Genomic DNA, 20,224 nt, shown 5'->3' on the forward strand with positions numbered 1-20,224 from the left:
CGCTCGAGGAACGAAGGCCCCGCGCCGTTCGGCCGGAGTTAAATTGATCGAGCCGAGCGCTCGAGGAACGAAGGCCCCGCGCCGTTCGGCCGGAGGTAAATTGATCGAGTCGAGCGCTCGAGGAACGAAGGCTCCGCGCCGTTCGGCCGGAGGTAAATTGATCGAGCCGAGCGCTCGAGGAACGAAGGCCCCGCGCCATTCGGCCGGAGGTAAATTATCCGAGTCAAAATGCTCAATGCTGAACACCCCGTGCCGTTCGGCCGGGCGTACGATACCCAAGCATCAACACAAAAACCGAAGGCCACGTGCGGGAAGCAAAGTGGTGTAATATGGCGCTAATTCTGTATATTTTAAGCTGCGCCGAACAGAAACGTTAAAATTAGCCTCAACGGCCGTCTAGCCCAGACGTTAAACCGTAAAGCCGCGCCGACCGGCTATAAATATCCGTACCGACGAGCTCCGTCGTTAAAAATCGAGAGTCGCGCCGACCGGCTATAAATATCCGTGTCGACGAGCTCCGTCGTTAAAAATCGAGAGCCGCGCCGACCGGCTATAAATATCCGTGCCGACGAGCTCCGTCGTTAAAAATCGAGAGTCGCGCCGACCGGCTATAAATATCCGTGCCGACGAGCTCCGTCGTTAAAAATCGAGAGCCGCGCCGACCGGCTATAAATATCCGTGCCGACGAGCTCCGTCGTTAAAAATCGAGAGCCGCGCCGACCGGCTATAAATATCCAAAAATCGAGAGCCGCCCCGACCGGCTATAAATATCCGTGCCGACGAGCCCCGTCGTTAAAAATCGAGAGACGCGCCGACCGGCCATGAATATCCATGCCGACGAGCGTTCGCAAATACTAAATTGTTTAAGTCCGATCGGCCGTCGGTTTGCCAATACTTCGCATTCACTGAATGCAAACAGTATAGCCAAGCGCTAAACGATTTCGAAGAAAACGAGTCAATTGATTAACCTGATCGGTTGTCTAGTGGGAAACACGTATAGCTTAACTGACTCTACAAATGAACACCAAACAGACAGAAGAGGGCAATGAAGGACAAACAAAAATAGAAGCAAAGGATTACAATAATGCCGGATGGCAAGTACAAAAATTTTACATCCGCCGAGCGGATGAAATACAGGAAGTACTTGGAAGAACTCGCCTCACTCCGAGTCCTCAAAATTAAAAATGGCGTCCGGGATATCGTCAATCATGGCCGCCAGGTCGGAGGCGGGAATGTGCATTCCCGCAGGAAGGTGGCCACCCCTCTTCAAGTACGCCATGGTGACCTTCACCGCCTCGGCGAAAGTTGATGAGACGTTGCCGCCGAATTTTGCGCCGATCCGTTCCGAGCGGAGGTATTCTTGGCGCGCTGTTGCTAGGCGGCTCGGCTCTCCCTCCTTATATTTTTTGAGCACCGCCCGGGAAGCGGTTAAGGAATCTTGGACTGCCTTCAAGTCCATTTCAGCTTTTGTGCGTTCTGTCGAACGGTCCTCCCGCTCGGCGTTCAGCTGGGCCTCCAGATCCTTGGATCGCTGATCTAGCGCACGGACATCTACTTTCATCTTGTCCAGATTAGCTATCGCTCGCTTCTTCTGGGCAGTAGCGCGTTTGGCATCCACTTCGCGCTTCTTGACTTGGCCCTCTAGCCGAGCCACCTCTGTAGCCAGGTCGGCGGCCTTCTTCTGTTCGGCCTCGAGGGTTTGTTTCTCCCGCTCGGCCGATGGACCCTCCGACACTTGGAGTTTTTCTAAGTGATCCTCCAGCTCGGCTAGCCGATGGCTAGTGGCGATTTGCTCATCCCAACGCTATAAGCCAACAGTAGCATGGCACAGGAAGAAAAATGAATTTACCTGAGTCGCCTGCTGCATGTTGTTATCGCCGAGCTGCTTGGGCGTCATGAGGGCCACCTGAATCTGCGCGTCCTCGAAAAGCTTGGCGAGCGGACCCGTCAGGGTTATTTCATGAACGGGGCTTAAGGGCCGATCGGCGGACAGTAAATATTCCTCCGATGGGAATCGAAGGGTAGTCTTGATGGTCGGGTGGCCGGCCGGCGCTTCCTCAGCCGCAGTCGCCTGGCCTGAGGACTCCCCTATGGTAGAGGTTTCGCCCAACCGTCGTAAGCGACGACGAGTTCGTGGAGGAGAGCCAGAGGGCTGTGCGGTGGGCGAAGCCACTGGGGTCCCGATCTGCGGCGGCGTGCGGTCTGGCGAAGCTACCCCGATCGGCGCCTGTGGTTCCCCCTCTTGGGTCGGCGGAAGACTGGAGTCTCTTCGACGTTTTCGCCGAACTTCCAGTGGTGGACCCCCGACCTGGGGGACTCCCAGCTCGGCTGGGGCAGAGGAAACAGGATCCTCCTCAACCTCCGTTGAAGCGGATGGGGCAACTTCTGTTTCAGGGGCGGACTGCGCCCCCCCCCTCTCCTGCATCTGCCGGGCGGCTGGGGATGAGACCCCGCTCGGCGAGCTCTTTTTTGGTAGCCGCTTCAATTTCCACGGCCTTCAACTTCAGATGAGCGGTAGCTTTGGAGCGCCTTATGACTTCAGCTGCAATAGAAGAAATTAAAATCAGTTAGATAAAAAAGGCGAAGGGAGTAAAGAGTCTTTACCCATGCTGTAGGGGAGATTGGCCCGAACGGGAGATAATCCGAAAATGTACAACACCCCCTTGAGAAGCAACTGGTCAATCTTGTACCGCTGACAGGACAACCAGTTCGCCGCATGAAGGTAGGCCGGATTGCTTCTGAATTTGCCGAGCTCCGGCTGGGTCGGCACGGCGGTCTGCCATTTGGTTCGAAATGCTGGCCGCTCGGGAAGTCGGATATAGAAGAAAAATTCCTTCCAGTGCTTGTTGGAGGTCGGCATATTATCAAAAAATTTAAAGTCTATTCTACTTTGGAAAATAAAAATGCCCAACTCGGATTGTTTGGGGTAGAAGAAGAAGTGGAATACTTTGGGGTCAAGTGGGATACTATGCAGCTTAAAGAGGACAACCACCCCGCTCAGCAGCCTAAAGGAGTTCGGCACAAGTTGGCAGAGCGGGATGCGGAAATAATTACAAACCTCCAAAATGAAGGGATGGGTAGGAAATCTAAGGCCGCCCTGGAATTGGTCCAGAAAAAAGCAAATGGTACCGGTCGGCGGGTTATGGGGCCGGTCGGTCGGGTCGGCTACAACTATTTCATGGTTGTCCGGGATTCCGTACGTCCAAACAAGACGCCGAGCGCCCTCTTCATCAAACCGACTCTCCATGGTCATATACCAGGAACCATGAACATCAACAGCGGGTACGGAAGTGCTCGCCATGATTGAAGTACCAAGAAAAAGAAAGAAGGAAGCCGAAAGAAACTCGGAAACGGAGAACAGATAAGAGTTCGCAAGCAAAGGAACGAAAGGAGTTCCACGCGAAAGGGAAAGGCCGAACGAAAGAAAGGGAAAAGCTTACTGAGGGAAGATGAACGGAGAAGATCACCAGAAAGTCGAAAACCACCAAGATGAGGACAACCGGAAGGAGGCAGCCGCGGGCACCTTCCACGGAGGATGCGCGATGAAACAGAGAATGCAGCATAAGGGCGGAGACGAAGGCTTTATGCGAACGAGGCTGGTCGACCTCGACCGTCGGATGCAGGTCACGAGAGACGAGGTCATCATCTAACCGTCCATTTCAAAGTAATCGCGTCCCATCGTACGGCCCATCACCGCCACGCGAGAAGAGCCACGTGGCGCTCTGTCACCAGGCGCAATTAATGCGCCCATACCGCGCATGCTTCGACTTAATGGAAAGGATTTGCGCGATTTTCGAGAAGATTTAGACAAACAAACATCCACGCTGAACGCCAAGACATCCAAAGCGAAGAGCCGAGCGGCTGAATTTAGCCTAAGGGCCGGACGGCTCTAGGTATATCATAGGCGACGGTAAGGCGACGACCGCCCGCTCGGACACATAGTCCAGTCAGTCGGACTCACTGCCTCCTTCGACTAGACTTGAAGGGGAGGAAAGTGATCCGGTGGTAAGAATGGGGGACCCACTTGTTGAGCAGGTCCGAGCGGAGCCAGAGATAACCCAGCCAGGCTTGGGTTTCCGACGCCAAGGCAGGAGGATTGAACGGCCGAGCGGATGTCTGCCCGGCTGGAACCGAGGGGCCGAGCGGGTTGTCCGTTCGGCCAGGATAAGGGCGAGGATACAAAGGTTAGCCGAGCGGCCTATTAGTTCGGCTCGGGATATAGGATGTCAGCAGAGGCATGTCTAATGATTATGCCGTACACAAGATTTCACGATAGAAGATCTTGCCGTCACATCATGGAGAGGTTGATACAGTAGCGGTATGGCCTTATGGATACCTGGGCATGGTCGAAAGCAGGAGATTGCTTCGATTGGCGCGCTCAGGCTCCTTCGAGAGGTCTATATAAGGTCTCCATTTCTTCACCGGAGGTACACAAGTCTTCTGTTTCTAAGCCACCTCTTCATCTATTTCCTCGCCTGACTTGAGCGTCGGAGGGCCGTCGTCGAGACATTCCTCCCGGCTCGGTTTTGTTACAGGTTCGCCGGAGCACTCGAGGATCCAGCAGGGAGCGCCACATCCCCAGCGTTCGTTGACCCCTGGTTCGGACAGGATCAATGTATTTTCTATAATTTTCTGTAATTTTTACCACAATTTTTACAATTTTTATGAGTAAAATTCCCGACGGTCCCGTTTAGCGGGTTTTCGGGCGCAATCGAAGAACGAAGCCCCTTACGGGGTCAGGGGAAGCGCCCCTACCCGCGATATAACCATCGCGAGTGTTCCTTAGCGATCCTATAGCACCTTAGCCCGCTGTCCCAAAAATATTTGGGGCGAAACCTTGCCGTTTCGGAAAAATTTTCTCTGTAGCCGAAGCCTACAAGTGTCTAAACACTTGTGCTTCGCTTCTACGAGAAAAATACCCATAAAAACTATAAAAATAGAAAATTCACAGAATATTATAGACTGATAATTTTCATAAAAATACAAATTAAACTCATACAAGACTTCGCACGTGGCTCTGATACCACTGTTGGGATTTTCGGACCGCAAAAACCGCTTTTTCGCAAGCGAAAACCCCGATTCCCATGCCACTGGATCCGTGCGAAGTAAAATAAAACAAAATTTTATGAGTACGAGTTTCTTACATCTAGATCTACACTAGAACTACATGATTGAGAGATTTACCCTTGATGCGAAGCCCTTCGCAATCCCGCTCGTCCAAAGGTTCGCCGGATCTTGAGATCTTCAAGTGTACGATCCTCTATGCGTATCCACACAAACAAACTAGGTGGAGAAGACCAAACAAAGGTGTGCTAGCACCTTAGGTGGTTCAGCCAAGGAGGAGGAGAGGGAGAGGAGAATGAGAGGAGTAAGATGATGGAATGAATTGGCTTGAATTCAAAAACAACTCATTCAATCCACAATAAGTGGCCGACCACATTAAGGAGTGTAACCTCCTTTGTCATTTAATGTGGTCATTAAAGAGGAGATTTGTAACCTCCATGAGGCGGCATACACATGTGCACAACTTAATGATGTGTAACACCATATTGGCCACTTAATGTCAACTCACAAAAGAGGTGGCATATAGTCAAGTCAAACTTGACTTTTCCTCTTCCTCTCAAGTCAAGTCAAACTTGACATTATAACTCCCATGGTTGATCAAATCCAACCATTTGATTCAAGCCAATTTAATATTATGGATCTAATTCAATTAATTAAATTGATTCAATGAGTCATAATCGAAATTAGACTCATTAAACACATGAATCAAATTGTGTCCAACTCAATTAGTTCAATTAGGATTACTCTTAATCCAATTTGATTCATCACATGAATCTAATCCTCTTGGTTCATCATATGAACCTAATTTCCATCTAATTGTCCTTTGTGTATGACCCTATAGGTTCTTGTAACGTTGGCAATGAGTCTAAACCCATTTAGAAGCATAAGTAATGAGTGGTATCTAGCAACACATCATTACTACCCAAGTTACAAGAATGTTGAGATCCAACATCACCTTGTGACTACTAATTGTGACTCCTCACAAAATATGACAAGTGTCCTTCTATCCTTGACATCTAGATTGATTAATGTGAGACATAGACCATGTCATCCTTTAATCAATCTAAATCTTGAACTCCAAGTAGACTCACTCAATCAAATGAGCTCAACATCTCATATTGACTCATTTGGGCATGGCTATGCACTTAGTGGTCTCACTCTATCAAGAATATCGATGTCACTCCCGTCATATAAGAGGGATAGATCCCATCTACATCACTCACATCCCTCCGCATAATTTGTTACATATCCAGTAATCGCCTTTATAGTCCACCTAGTTACGGGTGACGTTTGACGAAACCAAAGTACGTAACTCCTTATGTAGGGATCCATGGTGACTTCAGATCCAAGGACTAGTAGTCAGACTAATAGCCACATGAGAAAGTATATGATACTCATATAACGATCTATGATACTTTCTGATGGCGGGTCATTCAGTATACATTCTCCAATGCATACCCATGTGTCAACTTGATATCTCTCTATCCATGACTTGTGAGATCAAGTCATCGAGTTGACCTACATGCTAGTCTCATTGCATTAACATTGTCCCTGAATGTTAATACTCGACTAGGAATGATTAAGAGTAGTGTTCCCTATATCATCTCACTATTGATTCATCCAATCGATTGATATAGGTAAGAACCTTCTACTCAAGGACGCTACTATACTTAGTTATTTGACACCAATACAAGTAAGTATAATAACCAAAACAAATACCTTTATTTATATACAAGAATATGATACAACGAGTCCATACAACAATCATCAAATGATTGGATCTAGGGCTCTAACTAACAGTTAGCGCATAGCCATCCCCTACTAAGCCTCCAGACTTAGCCCTTGGCCCTTCCTTGGAGTTAAAAGGTATTGATTTATCATTAATTTTATTTTATTGTGAGTTTGTGATTTTTTTACACATAATACGTATTATGTTTATTTATTTTACATATTATTTTTATTTAATAATTCAATAATTTTGATGAATTGACATAGGTTATGGAGAAATTTTTAAAACAAAATGTTAAGTCTTCTATGGAAGAAAATAGTAAGAAAAAATATTCTCACGTTGAATTCAACCCGGATGATGTTGTTAGTAATCCAGGGCGACACAAACCAATTAATGAATTTGATGTTTCAATTAGAGATCAGATTAGAAGAGAATATTTGATTAGAGGACCTTGTCAACCATTTGTCCATAGTTATCCCCAAAGATAATTTGGTAAAGAGAATAGAAGTTTCCAAGTTACTTGGTTCAAAAAATTTCCATGGTTAGAGTATAGCATATCAAAAATGCAGCTTTTTGTTTTTGGTGCTATCTCTTTAAAAATTCTCATAGAGGATGTCGAGCTGGAGATGAGGCATTTACTAATTCAGGGATGAATAATTGGAGAAAAGCAATGGAAGTATTTTATACGCATGTTGGTGGTGTAGCTAGTACTCACAATGATGCAAGAATACAACTTGAGGCTTTTCAAAATCAACGACAAAGTGTGTCACATTTGCTACAAGCACAGGGATGTGGAATGGAGGTTGCATATCACACTTGATTAACGACAACTTTGGATGTTACACGCTTTCTTTTGAAACAAGGTTTGTCATTCCGTGTACATGATGAGTCATCAAGTTCCTCAAATAAAGGTAATTTTCTTGAATTGATTGAGTGGTATACCCAAAGAAATGATTAGGTTGCAAGATAATGAATGAGAATGCCCCTGAAAACAATCAAATTAGCTCATTATTATTATTCAGCCATGTGGCTTTATATCTAGGTTTTGTATATTGTAATAAGGGGGGAGATGTTATCAGTTTGCTAGGTAGGGACTCCCTCGGGGTGTGACAACACTGACCAACCAAGTCCTCTTGCTAGATATCTAATTCTTCTAACCTATCTGGACTTTCTGTCGGTCCGGTTCTCCCAACCCATCTAAATTTTATACTTGGTGTCCGGTTCTCAGGATCCATCAAATTTGCATTCTTAACAAGCATATCAAATACATGTGTTTTGACTTTAAACTCTTTGTCATATATCAAAATACAAGTTTGATTATCGGCGCATTCTATATTAATAATCTCCTCCTTTTTGATGTAAAACAATGCTTGTTTAAAATCAGAAAAATACCATTCTTAATTGTAAATAAAAATAAAATGAATGATTGTAAGTTATCTTATTGAGTGATTAATTTATTGCATTCACTTCCCCTTTTTGACTTTAATACTTACACCCCCTCCTTTGACATATATCAAAAAGTAATGTAGGATAAGGTGAGCAAACATAATGATGCAGTAGTTTAACAGAGTTATGCAGAAATATATTTAAGCAAACATAGTCAAGTCAATAAAAAAAATATCACATAGTTCAAATTGTTAGGACCAAAAGGAATTCACATATTTCTATAATGGTATAATATTGTCCACTTTAGACCTAAGTCTTCATGATTTTATTTTTGGGCTCTACCAAAAAGGCCTCATATAAATAGAGATATCTTTGCCTTATAAGTCCATAATCCTTTCCATGTGTGTTTTCAATGTGAGATTTATTTGCAACCATTGCAATTCAATAATCCCCCCTCAAACAAAGGGCCATCCCCTCAAGCCTATCAGCTTGATGTCATCTGATCTTTGACCCACCAGGACTTTAATACCCATCGGTCCAACCAACCTACTAAGACTTTCTTGCCCCTCAGTCTAACCAACTTACTAGGTCTTCCTTGCCTAGCCACAACTAGAACTTCTCTGCCTAATATCTGATCATCTTGATCCAAACATGGGAGCCTCCACTTTCTTCGTTGGAGCCTCCACTTTCTTCGTTAGAGGTAAATATTCCACCCACATGACTTGATTAGACTATGACTCTTGTGTACAGTAGGCGGTTGGTCTTCTGGTAGTTCAAGCTCTGATACCAATTGTTAGGACCAAAAGAAATTTACATATCTCCATAATGGTATGATATTATCCACTTTGGGCCTAAACCCTCATGATTTTATGTTTAGGCTCTACCCAAAAGGTCTTATACCAATAGGGATATCTTTCCCTTATAAGTCTATAATCCTTTCCATGTGTTTTCAATGTGGGACTTTATTTACAACCATTGTAATTCAACAAGTCAAACCACACATACATACAAACTAGAGCATACATAGAAGAATAAAACATGTCTAGTCCTCTACAATAGGAGAATGTGGTAGTTGTTTGTCGTACACAAATCGAACATACTCTGATAACTCCTGCTACTCCATATGAAGTGCATCATAATACTCGATGAGTGTATCATATCGCTACTCAAGTAAATTGAGGAAACTATTAAAATGCTATCGGAGTGAGTCGAAATGACTATCCATATGATGTTGAAGTGAAGTATAGAGTGAGTCATATCGACAAAAAATGCCATAGCAAAGGTGATTGTAGACATCATCATAATCTAGTGGTGCAAGAGGAGCTTGAGGATTGCCTAGTAATGGAGTCTGAATCTCTAAGTGAACTGGTAACTTAACATTAGTACGAGGCATCTCCTACTCAATAGGCTACTGAGCTCGTGGATGTCGAGCCTTGAAGACCAAGCCCTGCGAAGTCACTCTAATGCCCGCTAAAGATAGCTATATAATTTCTATCTTATTGAAGTCTCTTTGAACGGAGATATCTCCTATAGCGGTGTTGATGTCAAAAGTGCCAATATAAGAAGTACGAATGTGGCCATACACCATGTGGATAGTTCCAAATGAGTAATATCCAAACTAGTGAATGATTGTTTTAAAGACCCACAATCCTATGACCAAATCTAGCCATTGTCAGAGAGCATACATAAGAAATAAATGGATTGGTCGAATAACATACTGATCTTTGGATCCTAAAGGTAAAATACAAAAGACTAGCGCTTTATAAAAAGCATTGTCTCTAGGATTGAGGTTGATGGATTGCATGGGAATAACATGAGGACCCTGAAAGAATTGAGCATAAATCATGTCAAGGGTTAAGGTTGAGTAGTGTTCAAGTAATGGATCAGTATAATTAGGAAAACATCATAATTGGTTACCATAAGGTCTAGTCCGTAAGAATTGTCGGAATGAGTCAAGATTAACAGTTATATCTACACTTGTGACCCTAGTTTTGAAATTGTATTCATCAATTTCACATAGATTATGAAAGAAATGAGAGCAGAGTTTAGGGTTGATATAAAATTGATAGTTGACTAAAAATTATAATTGATATTGATTGATAATATCAACTACTTCAGGGCAGTGTTGTGTATAAAATTAGATGTCTAAAAATCTAATCACGACAAGACTAAAGGTTTTTAATGTGAGATATCAATGAAATTCATCGGTAGGAAGTATTAAATCTTCATTGGCATTAGAGAAACTAGCTTGTAATTAGGTGGTCTTACGAACTTTCGTTACCGAGGGAAGGAGTCAGAGATTTGTAAGCTTCATAGAATGTGACCTCATAGGATTCCAAGCCAAGAAAAGGAGAAGTGAAATGAATGTGGGATGCTTTTGATCTCAACCCAGGTTATGTTTTAAAGGCATTGTTTCATCCACGGAATAATCTGATCCATCGACAGAACCATTAAAAGCTACAGTTTTTCGAAGCTCTTCAGTGATACATCGACTGAAAATGGATGTTCCATTGATGGATCTAGAGAATCGTACCAATCAGGACACTTTTTAGTGTTCTGTTGACTAAATAGGGTGTTTAGTCGACGGATAACTTAAACCGTCTTATCAATGTTAAGATTCCCGTGTGTTCAACACTTTGGTTTTGTGTTCCATTGAGTGACATGGGTCGTTCCATCGACAGAAAAACATGTATTACTTTTATCGTGTGTCCAACGCTTAGGTTGTTGTGTTTCGTTGACCGATAAGGGTAGTTCTGTCGACGAAAAAAATACTATTTACAGTATTAATTTCACCACTTTCAATCATTTTAAAAATTTGGTTTCGTCAACGGAAAAATAAGATTTTTCAAAATAATTTAAACATAGTTTTATAAGTTCCATCGACCGATAAGGTAGTTCCTTTGATGGAAAACTAGTTCCGTTAAAGGAAAATTAGGTTCATCGATGGAAAAATGTGGATTCAAATATAGTTTTAAAAAAATATATTTTTGAAAATACCATATTAATTGTCTAACTTCTTTTCCAACTCAAATGATAACAAGTATCGTTAAGTTATTTAAGAAGTTAGCCACAATGTGGTTAACTTTTATTCAAACAAAAACCCCTTTATAGTTCATGGTGATGTAGTTATTGGTGCAAGGTACACCAAAATCGAACTTGAATTTTGATGTTGTCAAAGATTTAAGTTAAATCTTGTTGTGATTTAACAAGTTAACTGAGTGCGCAGGATGTTTACTCAACCGAAAAAATTTTAGCAGATCGTGGAAGCTAGGTAGGAAGCCCAAATGGGTCAAGAGGACCTAACACTTGGCAAGGAAGCTTGATAGGTCTGGAGGACCGAAGATTGAGAGAAAGTCTTGGTGAGCCAATATGATGCTAAGCTATAAAATTCAAACATATATGGAGGACCAATGTTTGGCAAGTAAGTTGAGATAAGCAACTGGAGAGGAGCAACAGTGAGGTCATGTTCCAGAAATGAACAAACCCTAGGTCACTGATTCAACTGAAGAAATTGAAAAGGTTTCCAACTTGAGATCAAGACAGTTCTACTATCAATTACTACTCATGCATCTTATATTACTGTCCTAACTTTGTTTAATAGGAATATCTTATTTAACACTGTCTTACAAGAACCGGCCTGATCGGTCGACCGAACCTATGGATTGGTCGACCGAACCAAGTCGACATGGCATTGATCAGATTGATTAGAAGTAATGTTGGAAGCTAGTTTGATCAGTCGACCGAACTCAGGGATCGGTCGACTGAATATTAAATGCAATTAAAGGCTCATTGATGGAGAATCTCAGTGAACAGGGAAACTACACTGATCGGTCGACCGATCAAGGGTATCAGTCGACTGAACATTAATTACTCATAAATGCACAAAGATTAGATCTTGGCGAAGAGGGAAGTAAAGCAGTTCAGTCGACCGATAGGAGTTTCAGTCGACCAAACCTATCAGTCGATCAGACAATTTATCAATCTATCGTTAAAGGCTTATATAAGCAGAGCTCGAGGTCTGAGGCAAGTAATCAATTTTCAAGCAACATTGTGCAAAGCTCCTATTCATTCTGCTACTCTGTGCTTCATCTTCACAAACAAGCTGCTCCATCCAAAAGTGCTGACCGAGCCTCATCTTACACCTAGTGTCGGTATAACTTTAGTTAAAGTTTGCATTGTTTTAATTTTCTAAGGATAGTAGTGTGTTACTATCTTACATTCTTCATATTGTACAAATTACTTCTTTCCGAAGGATTTTAGAAAGAAGAGTTAGCGGATTATCCATCAGTGCGATCAAGGATCGCGGGTCTTCGAGTAGGATTCGACATAGGCTCTGAACCAAGTAACCATCTGAATCATCTATATTATATTTTCTTTTCTATTCCGCTGCCGCTTTGATTCTTGTTTTACGAATCCATACAAAAAGACAAGTTTTAACAAGCAATATTCACCCCCCTATCGCTTCTTCTCGATCCTTCAGCACTATATCTATATATGAACCTAGGGTAAACCCAATACATCTCTCACCAGTCTATGTTCAATAATACATAATAAAGGTATCTCCTAGGTTATTGTGAGATTCCAAAGCTATTAGATCTATAGGATCAAGAATACTAGTATTCTTTCCTAGACTAATTCAGTTAATTTGGGATTAATATTTTTTTATTAAAAATATAGAGTTTTGAAAAATATCAAGTTTGAAGAATAAATTCTATTCTACAATACACATACCTAACTTTCATCGTAATTGGCTAAATTTGGATTCAGGTAATAGTTTTGTGAAAATAACTGTCAAATTCGATTTGGACTCAATACAGTTGACTTTAATTTCTCCTTTGGAGACATGACCCCAAGTAAAATGATATTTAATTTCTGTGTGTTTGGTTTTTGAATGATGTACTAGATTTTTAGTTAGATTGATTGAATTTATATTGTCAATAAAAATTTTAATGTTTTCATATTCTAAGTTGAAGTCTTTTAACGTGTGCATTGATAAGTGTGAAGTATATAGGGATTTTCATCGTGTTTTCATACTACATTTGACCCACTTTTGCATGCATGATTTGATACAACTATAAGGATCTTATGCGTAAAATAATAATGCACGCAGCAAAAAAGGATCCCTCTAGAGATCCTTACGAATACGATATACTCGCTCTTGCTACTCTATCAAATAGAATAGTTACCTCTATTACGTGAATGATACTCTCGACAACAACTTTGATTCTTCAGTAGATCTCAGCACGATCAGAATGTCCACACCTCCATGGTCCCGTTCATCACACAAACTCAAATTCTGAGAAGAACCACCTTTGTGGTGGTAGCCACTTTGGGAGGTTTGGCCAAGAGAAGAAGATGAAAAGTCTCATGTAAAAATTTCACTCGAAAGACCTTTTATATTCATTCAAGGAATACCAAGGGTTTTATGTCTTTTGGTCTTCTTCCATTAATGATGAGTTAGTCTCCATTAATCTTCTTAATGGGTTGGATTAATATATTATATTATATTACCCATTAATCTAATTATCCAATGAGTCTAACCCATTAATCCAAATGAGTCTAATTCGGGTTAGACTCAATTCAATTTGAGTCTAACTCAATGAGTCTAATTCAGATTACACTTAACTCCATAATCTTGTGGTCCATCATATTTTAGTCAAATTAAAATAAACTCATCTCCAAATCAACATGTTCATTGTATGTGATCCAATTGGTTTTCGTAACGTTGCCAATGTATTCAAATCAACATTTTAGATACATAAGCAATGAATGATATCTAGCAATGCATCATTACTATCCAAGTGACGAGAAATCGATATCCGACCTAACTTGTATATTTCTATTATCTTGTATAATTTAGTCCTTCTATCCTTGATATCTAGATTGATTGATGAGTTATAAACTATGTCATCCTCTTATCAATCTTTATGTTTCTTGATCCCTAAGTAGACACACTAAAAAAAATAAGCTCAATATCTCATATTGACTAAATTGAGTATGACCATGCATTCTTATGTCTTACTTAATCAAGGGACCTACAGATATCACTTCCATCATATAGAAGGGATAGATCACATCAATATTACTCACATCCCTCCACATAACTTATTGCATTTCTAGTGATCGACTTTATAGTCCACCTTGTTATAGGTAACATTTGTCTATACCAAAGTACACAACTCCTTATCTAGGGAACCGTAGTAACTTCAGGTCTAAGGACTATTCATACCAATAGTTACTATAAGATGCTTATGACACTTATATAACAATCCATGAAACATTATCATGGCAGGTTAATTTAGTACATATTCTATAATATATACTCATGTGACAACTTGATATCTTATATCCATGACTCATGAGATTAAGTCATCAATTGACCTACATGCATTCTCAACACATTAATATTACCCTTGTATATTAATGCTTGACTAGGAATAGTTAAGAGTAGTATTCTATACATATCTACAACCTCCCACTATCTATTCAACCAATTAATATGTTGTAGACTATAACGTATTACCCTATGACATTATTATACTTATTCATCTGGCACAGATCTAAAGTAAATATAATAATCATTACCCTTTATTAATGAAATATCATAGAATATTTCCTAAGTCTATCAACTCTTGATTGGATCTTAGGGCTTACACTAATAATAACCTAATTCTATGTTTCATTTTATGTTTTACTATTTCTAGATACTACTCTCATATATTTTAGATGATCGGAGTGAAGATTGAAGTGAAACGGAGAGTGAAAAGACCAACCTAAAGAAGATCTGCCTTGCCACGGGAAGTCATCCCTAGTGGCATGACCCGTGGTAGGTTCGGTTGCCTTGCCATGGGCGGTCGTGCCTAGTGGAATAGTCTATGATAGGTTTGATTGTCTTGCAATGGTCGGTCATGCCCAGTGGCATAACCCATGGCAAGCTCTGCTTCCTTGCCATGGCCAGCTCGTGCCCAGCGGAACTGGCAGCGGTAGATTCGGTCCCACACCATGGTCGTCCGTGCCCCGCAGCATGGGTCGTGCCCTACAGATCTGAAGCTTCCGTGCATGACATGGGCGCCCATGCTAGGTAACACGGACAGTGTCGCATGCCCATTTTTAGCCCCTATAAAAGGGGATCTACCGCACTGGACTAGAAAAGGGGGGGGGGGGGGGGGGCTGGGATGAGAGAACTTTATCCTCTTCCTTATGAGACGGTTTCCCCCTCTATAGGAAATTCTAGAGCACTCATCTTCATCACTTTAATGACCCGTCCACATCAGATACAAGGGAACCACTCGAAGATACCACAAATGTTCTCCCTAAGCATTTCTCTATCTTTATTCTCTATTTTAATATGTATGAATGATTTTATTAATGTCTTTGGTTTGTAATTTCCTTATAATGGAGTAGTTCTCTTGATTCTAGGATATTAAGAGTATCCCTTTTGACATGTGAACATTTTTCATTTAATCTATATATTTTCATGTTTCTTGTTTGATGAAATGTCTATTTATGGTCTAGATCTACCAAATTAACATGATCTCAATGCCAAAAGCATGAGATTTATATACCATAAGGATTTTGGGATGAATTAAAAGGAGAACCCAACCCTCTGACCCTTAGAAAACTGAGACACGGAGAGTGAGATATGAAAGTACAACTTGGTATACCACGAGGAATCCTAAGCCATCATAGAGCTTAATGGATCAAACCTAATTCATTGTTACACAGTAGGAAACATGGTTAATTAAATGTCAAGGGATCTTATGATAGGATCCTCCCTAGGTTTCAATCACTAGTTACGATCTTTTCAAAAGTAGACAATGATTAGGGTTGATACACCATTGCAGAAACAAAAGTTCACATTGTTGGTGTAGGTTGCACCAGAATCAAACCTAAGTTTTGATGTTGTCAAAGGCTCAAGTTAAGTCTTGTTGTGATCTAACAAGTTGACTAAGTGTGCAAGCTATTTACTCAATCGGGAAAGACCTAGTTGGAGGCTAGGTAGGAGAAGTCTTAGTAGATCATGGAACCTAAGTGGAAAGACCAGGTGGGTCGAGAGGACTCAACACTTGACAGTGAGATCGAGAGGTCTGGAGGACTGAAGATCGAGAGAAAGTCTTGGCGAGCCGATCAAGGCTAAGTGAAAAATCCAAACAGATCTAGAGGATCAAAGTTTGGCAGGTAGGTTGAGGTAAACAATTAGAGGAGCGACAGTGAGGTCGTGTTCCTTAAGGGAACAACCTAAGATCGCTGATCTAATTGAAGAAACTGGGAAGATTTTCAAGTTGAGATCAAGACTATCACGCCCCGAGGGTAAGGTTATCCGACGAAAATCGGACAGCACCTACCCTGTAGCAGAAACAAATGAAACCAGTATACATAGCCAAAAGCCACTCATATGCTATTCACAGCCAATATGGCTGGATCTACACACATCCACATAGTTTATAATGCAGCCCATACGGCTGGAACAAAACATAACCACGTAGATAATATGCAACCCACACAGCTGAAATAAAACACAGCGGAAAAACCAAATATCAAGCACAACACATCAAAAACTACTCACCGCGGGCTGATCCGGATTGACTCTTCGACAAAACAAATCCAAATACAAGATAACACCAAGTCTATGATGAGTTATTACAATACCAAGTTCACAAGTTTAAGATACAATCAAAATGATAACCAAAACCAGAAATCCGTCCTCGATGGTGACATGGGACCGACAGTCAGGATCCTCCTCTAAGTGTACTAGTATCAACTATCTGCTACCTGGTGAAAGAAAACCAGTTTGCGGGTGGTGAGTGTTAAGACTCAGCGGAAAATAGATAGATAGTGCATGAGTGTAATCATGAACCAAGGATACAAAAGTATATAGTCTCGGAGAGATAAATAACAGATATTATAGTGGAATCATAGTACATGATCATACCTGATACCATATCCTAAGCTAGTGGTATAAGGTCAGAAGTAACACTAATCTACTATAGTGCTAGTCATAACTACCAAGATCACGTGTACGGTATACTATCAAATAAACCAGTGTCCAAGCATATATATAACAGGTATACAACAAGAAAAACAGCATAAAAAAACAAGTAGTAGTATAAGTATGCAACAACAACATAAGTGATCAACAACAGCATAAGTAAGCAACAACATAAGTAAGCAGCAACAGAATAAGCAATAGCAGCATAAGTATAATAACGACAGTGTATGTACGGATGGTCACCCCGCCCACCTCTCTGCACCATGACCCTTGTATGGTCGAGAGGCCGGATCGATGACAACTGTATCACTCAAAGGCTGTCACTGCTCTCGAGTGACCGAGTGGACAGGTGTTGAGTAGCTATCTAGCTACAAAGCGAAGGAGGTCCCTGCTGCTCGTAACTCCAGCTACCACTACCCATGTGTGGCCGAGTGCGGCATGACAAGACAAGCGACATCTCCTCCAGCTACCATTACCCATAAGTGGCGAGTGTGCGGCGCGGCCTGACGACTCACTCACCCATAAGGATGACGTGATCACCTGCATGCATGCAATGACATGATGTGCAAGATGCAGCAGTCATAACATATATAAACAGGAATCAGGTATGCTACATGAAGTCGGTATACTCAATACGGTACATAAATAAACAATAACCAAAACATGCAAATATAGCATCTAGTATCTACTACGTATCATAGATAACAATGAGAGACTGTATAGATTTGGAAACGAATATCTCCAAGATCGAGTGGAAGTATCAAACACAGGAAAAATAAGAGTGGAGTCAAGGTAAAAGCAGTTTCTATCCAAAGATAGCTCATGTACTAAGTTCAAAGAACTACAGAATCAAGGTAAGAAGTACTCGCCTCTAAATGAAGTCTGAACCCAATGCCACCCTCATCATGACGCCCACCTCAATCAAAGCCCTGCACCTACGTATCACTTTTAACTAACTTCATAGTAATTTAAATAGCTTAACCAATCAACAAAATAGGTAATTAATTCTAACTCATTTACTACCCTTTGATAATCCCCCTTTACTGCTCTACCCAAAACTAATCCAAACACCCTAATTTACACCCTTAGTTCCCACAATTCCAACAACACACTACAACAATTAGGATTACCAAATCATGAAACTGTTCCCTAAATACCAATAAACAAATACAGATTCAACTACACTAGGTATCCAACACCCAAAGCTTTATCCTACAATAAACTCACCTCTGTTGACCCACTACCAGGGGGTGAATTTGCCAGCACAAGCCCACTGGTGATGACTGCTGCCACATATCCACAACCTGAGCATCTACAAAGCTACAGACACGTACAATCACCCTAATCAACACATAATTCAAACTGAAACCAACACCTTGATCTACAGACCTATCATCTGAAGCTATAGATGCCTTACCTAATGATTCATGGTTGGAAACAGCTACTGAGAATGCCCGCCGGTGATATCTGTTGCTGGTTGTTTGTGGCCGAGCCTTTTACAGTGAGACACTGCCAAGAGCAACTCCCAGTTAACCTAACCTCCTATACTGGCATCAAATCCCAGATCTCCATAGCTAAAGAACCCTAAAACAATCAACCATACCTCAACCTACCTCGATGACAAAAACCACCACAAGTGGCGAAGGGAACCCGACGGAATCAGCTCAGCTTTAGGGCTCGGGGAGATGAGACTGCAGTTTGGAGCACAAACTCTCAACCAAGATCGAGCACAGGAACCGACGATTCAGCTCCGACGACTCCGGAGCTCAAATCCCCTCACCCGACCGAAGATCCCTTGCGTGAGGATGCACTCTGGAGAAAACTCTACCGACGCGACCTCTATTAAGGTGTAGAGGAGATCGGAGACTCGACTTGCAACCTGGCTCCGGCGCGAATGAGTGCTACAATGGCCGTCGAGCTCTCGACTGTGATCGGCGATTTCGGGAGGAGTAGGCACGAAGAGGAGTCGACGTTTTAGGGATTTAGGGCACTATAGCTTCTTATATAGGTAGGGTTTTAGGGATTTAGGTTATGTTATTATTAACTCCTCAATTAACCCTCCTCAAATGGTAATTTCCATTACCAACTTTCACTTAACGATTGATCCCCTTAAATTTAACCATGCGATCTCCAAATAAATTCTGAAAAATATCTCAAAATTCCTATAAATTACAATAAGGTTATTTTCTTATAACCCTTTATTATTTATTTCCCGTATCTCATATTCTCCCCCTCTAATAAAAATTTGATCCACAAATTTATGACATAATTACGTTAATCAACAAATGGCATGTTTTCTGGCCAGCCAGTCAATGCCTAGGGAAATGTCAAATTCTACCACTTCCAACACTTATAGATCTACCACAAGTGTTTGACCATCGAAATCCAAAGAATATCCTCTGCCTTCTTGACTGATAATAAGTACCTCTCCAAACGATAAAGATACTATTGTTTCATGTGTCCAGCGTGTAGCTAACACCCCGATTTTATCCAAAGATACCCGAGAGATGAACAAATGATAACCACCAATATCTATCAATAGATCTATAATAAATGTATAAAGTAAAATAATACCTCGGAAGACCGATCCCTCGGCCCTCTGCGCCTCCTCCCGTGTGACGGCATACACACACCCCACCTTGGTGCTCGATGATGGTATCCCTGGAATAGTCTGAGGTGGATTCGAAGGTACGACAACCGGCTGCTGATGCTGGTTCTGAAACTAAGGCTGCGGTTGGAATGTCGGATAAGACTAAGATGGAAGGGGGAGGTCCTACTATACAGGATATGCCTGATGAGGAGATGTTGTGGCAGAGTACTGCATGGTCACTGGCATCACTGGATACTCTTGACTCTGGATATGATATACCTGCCCCTGGGAGCTCAGCAACCACTATTGACGTGAAGCACTCTGAGTCCTCTGAGGTCCTCTTTGCTGCCATAGTTGGGTGCGTCGATCTCCCTGAGAGGTAACTTTAGTAGTCTCCAACTGAGCCTTCAGAGTACAATCCCGACTCTCATGGCCCGGAAGCTTACAATAGAAGCATATAGAGTGA

At 41.8% G+C, this 20,224-nt stretch overlaps 1 long non-coding RNA gene across 2 annotated transcripts; it reads right to left on the reverse strand.

Annotated features, from left to right (window-relative positions):
* Positions 1-16,716: 16,716 nt before the first annotated feature.
* LOC122005841 lies at positions 16,717-19,138 on the reverse strand. Of its 2 annotated transcripts, XR_006118557.1 has the most exons (5): positions 18,782-19,138; positions 18,586-18,677; positions 18,396-18,488; positions 17,421-17,708; positions 16,717-16,951 (listed from the first exon to the last, which is right to left on the reverse strand). It is a non-coding gene; the product is annotated as an uncharacterized LOC122005841 (long non-coding RNA). The 2 variants fall into 2 exon arrangements; XR_006118561.1 differs by lacking the exon at positions 17,421-17,708.
* Positions 19,139-20,224: the final 1,086 nt, after the last annotated feature.

This window comes from Zingiber officinale, chromosome 1A, assembly GCF_018446385.1.
Source record: "Zingiber officinale cultivar Zhangliang chromosome 1A, Zo_v1.1, whole genome shotgun sequence".
Taxonomy (NCBI): domain Eukaryota; kingdom Viridiplantae; phylum Streptophyta; class Magnoliopsida; order Zingiberales; family Zingiberaceae; genus Zingiber; species Zingiber officinale.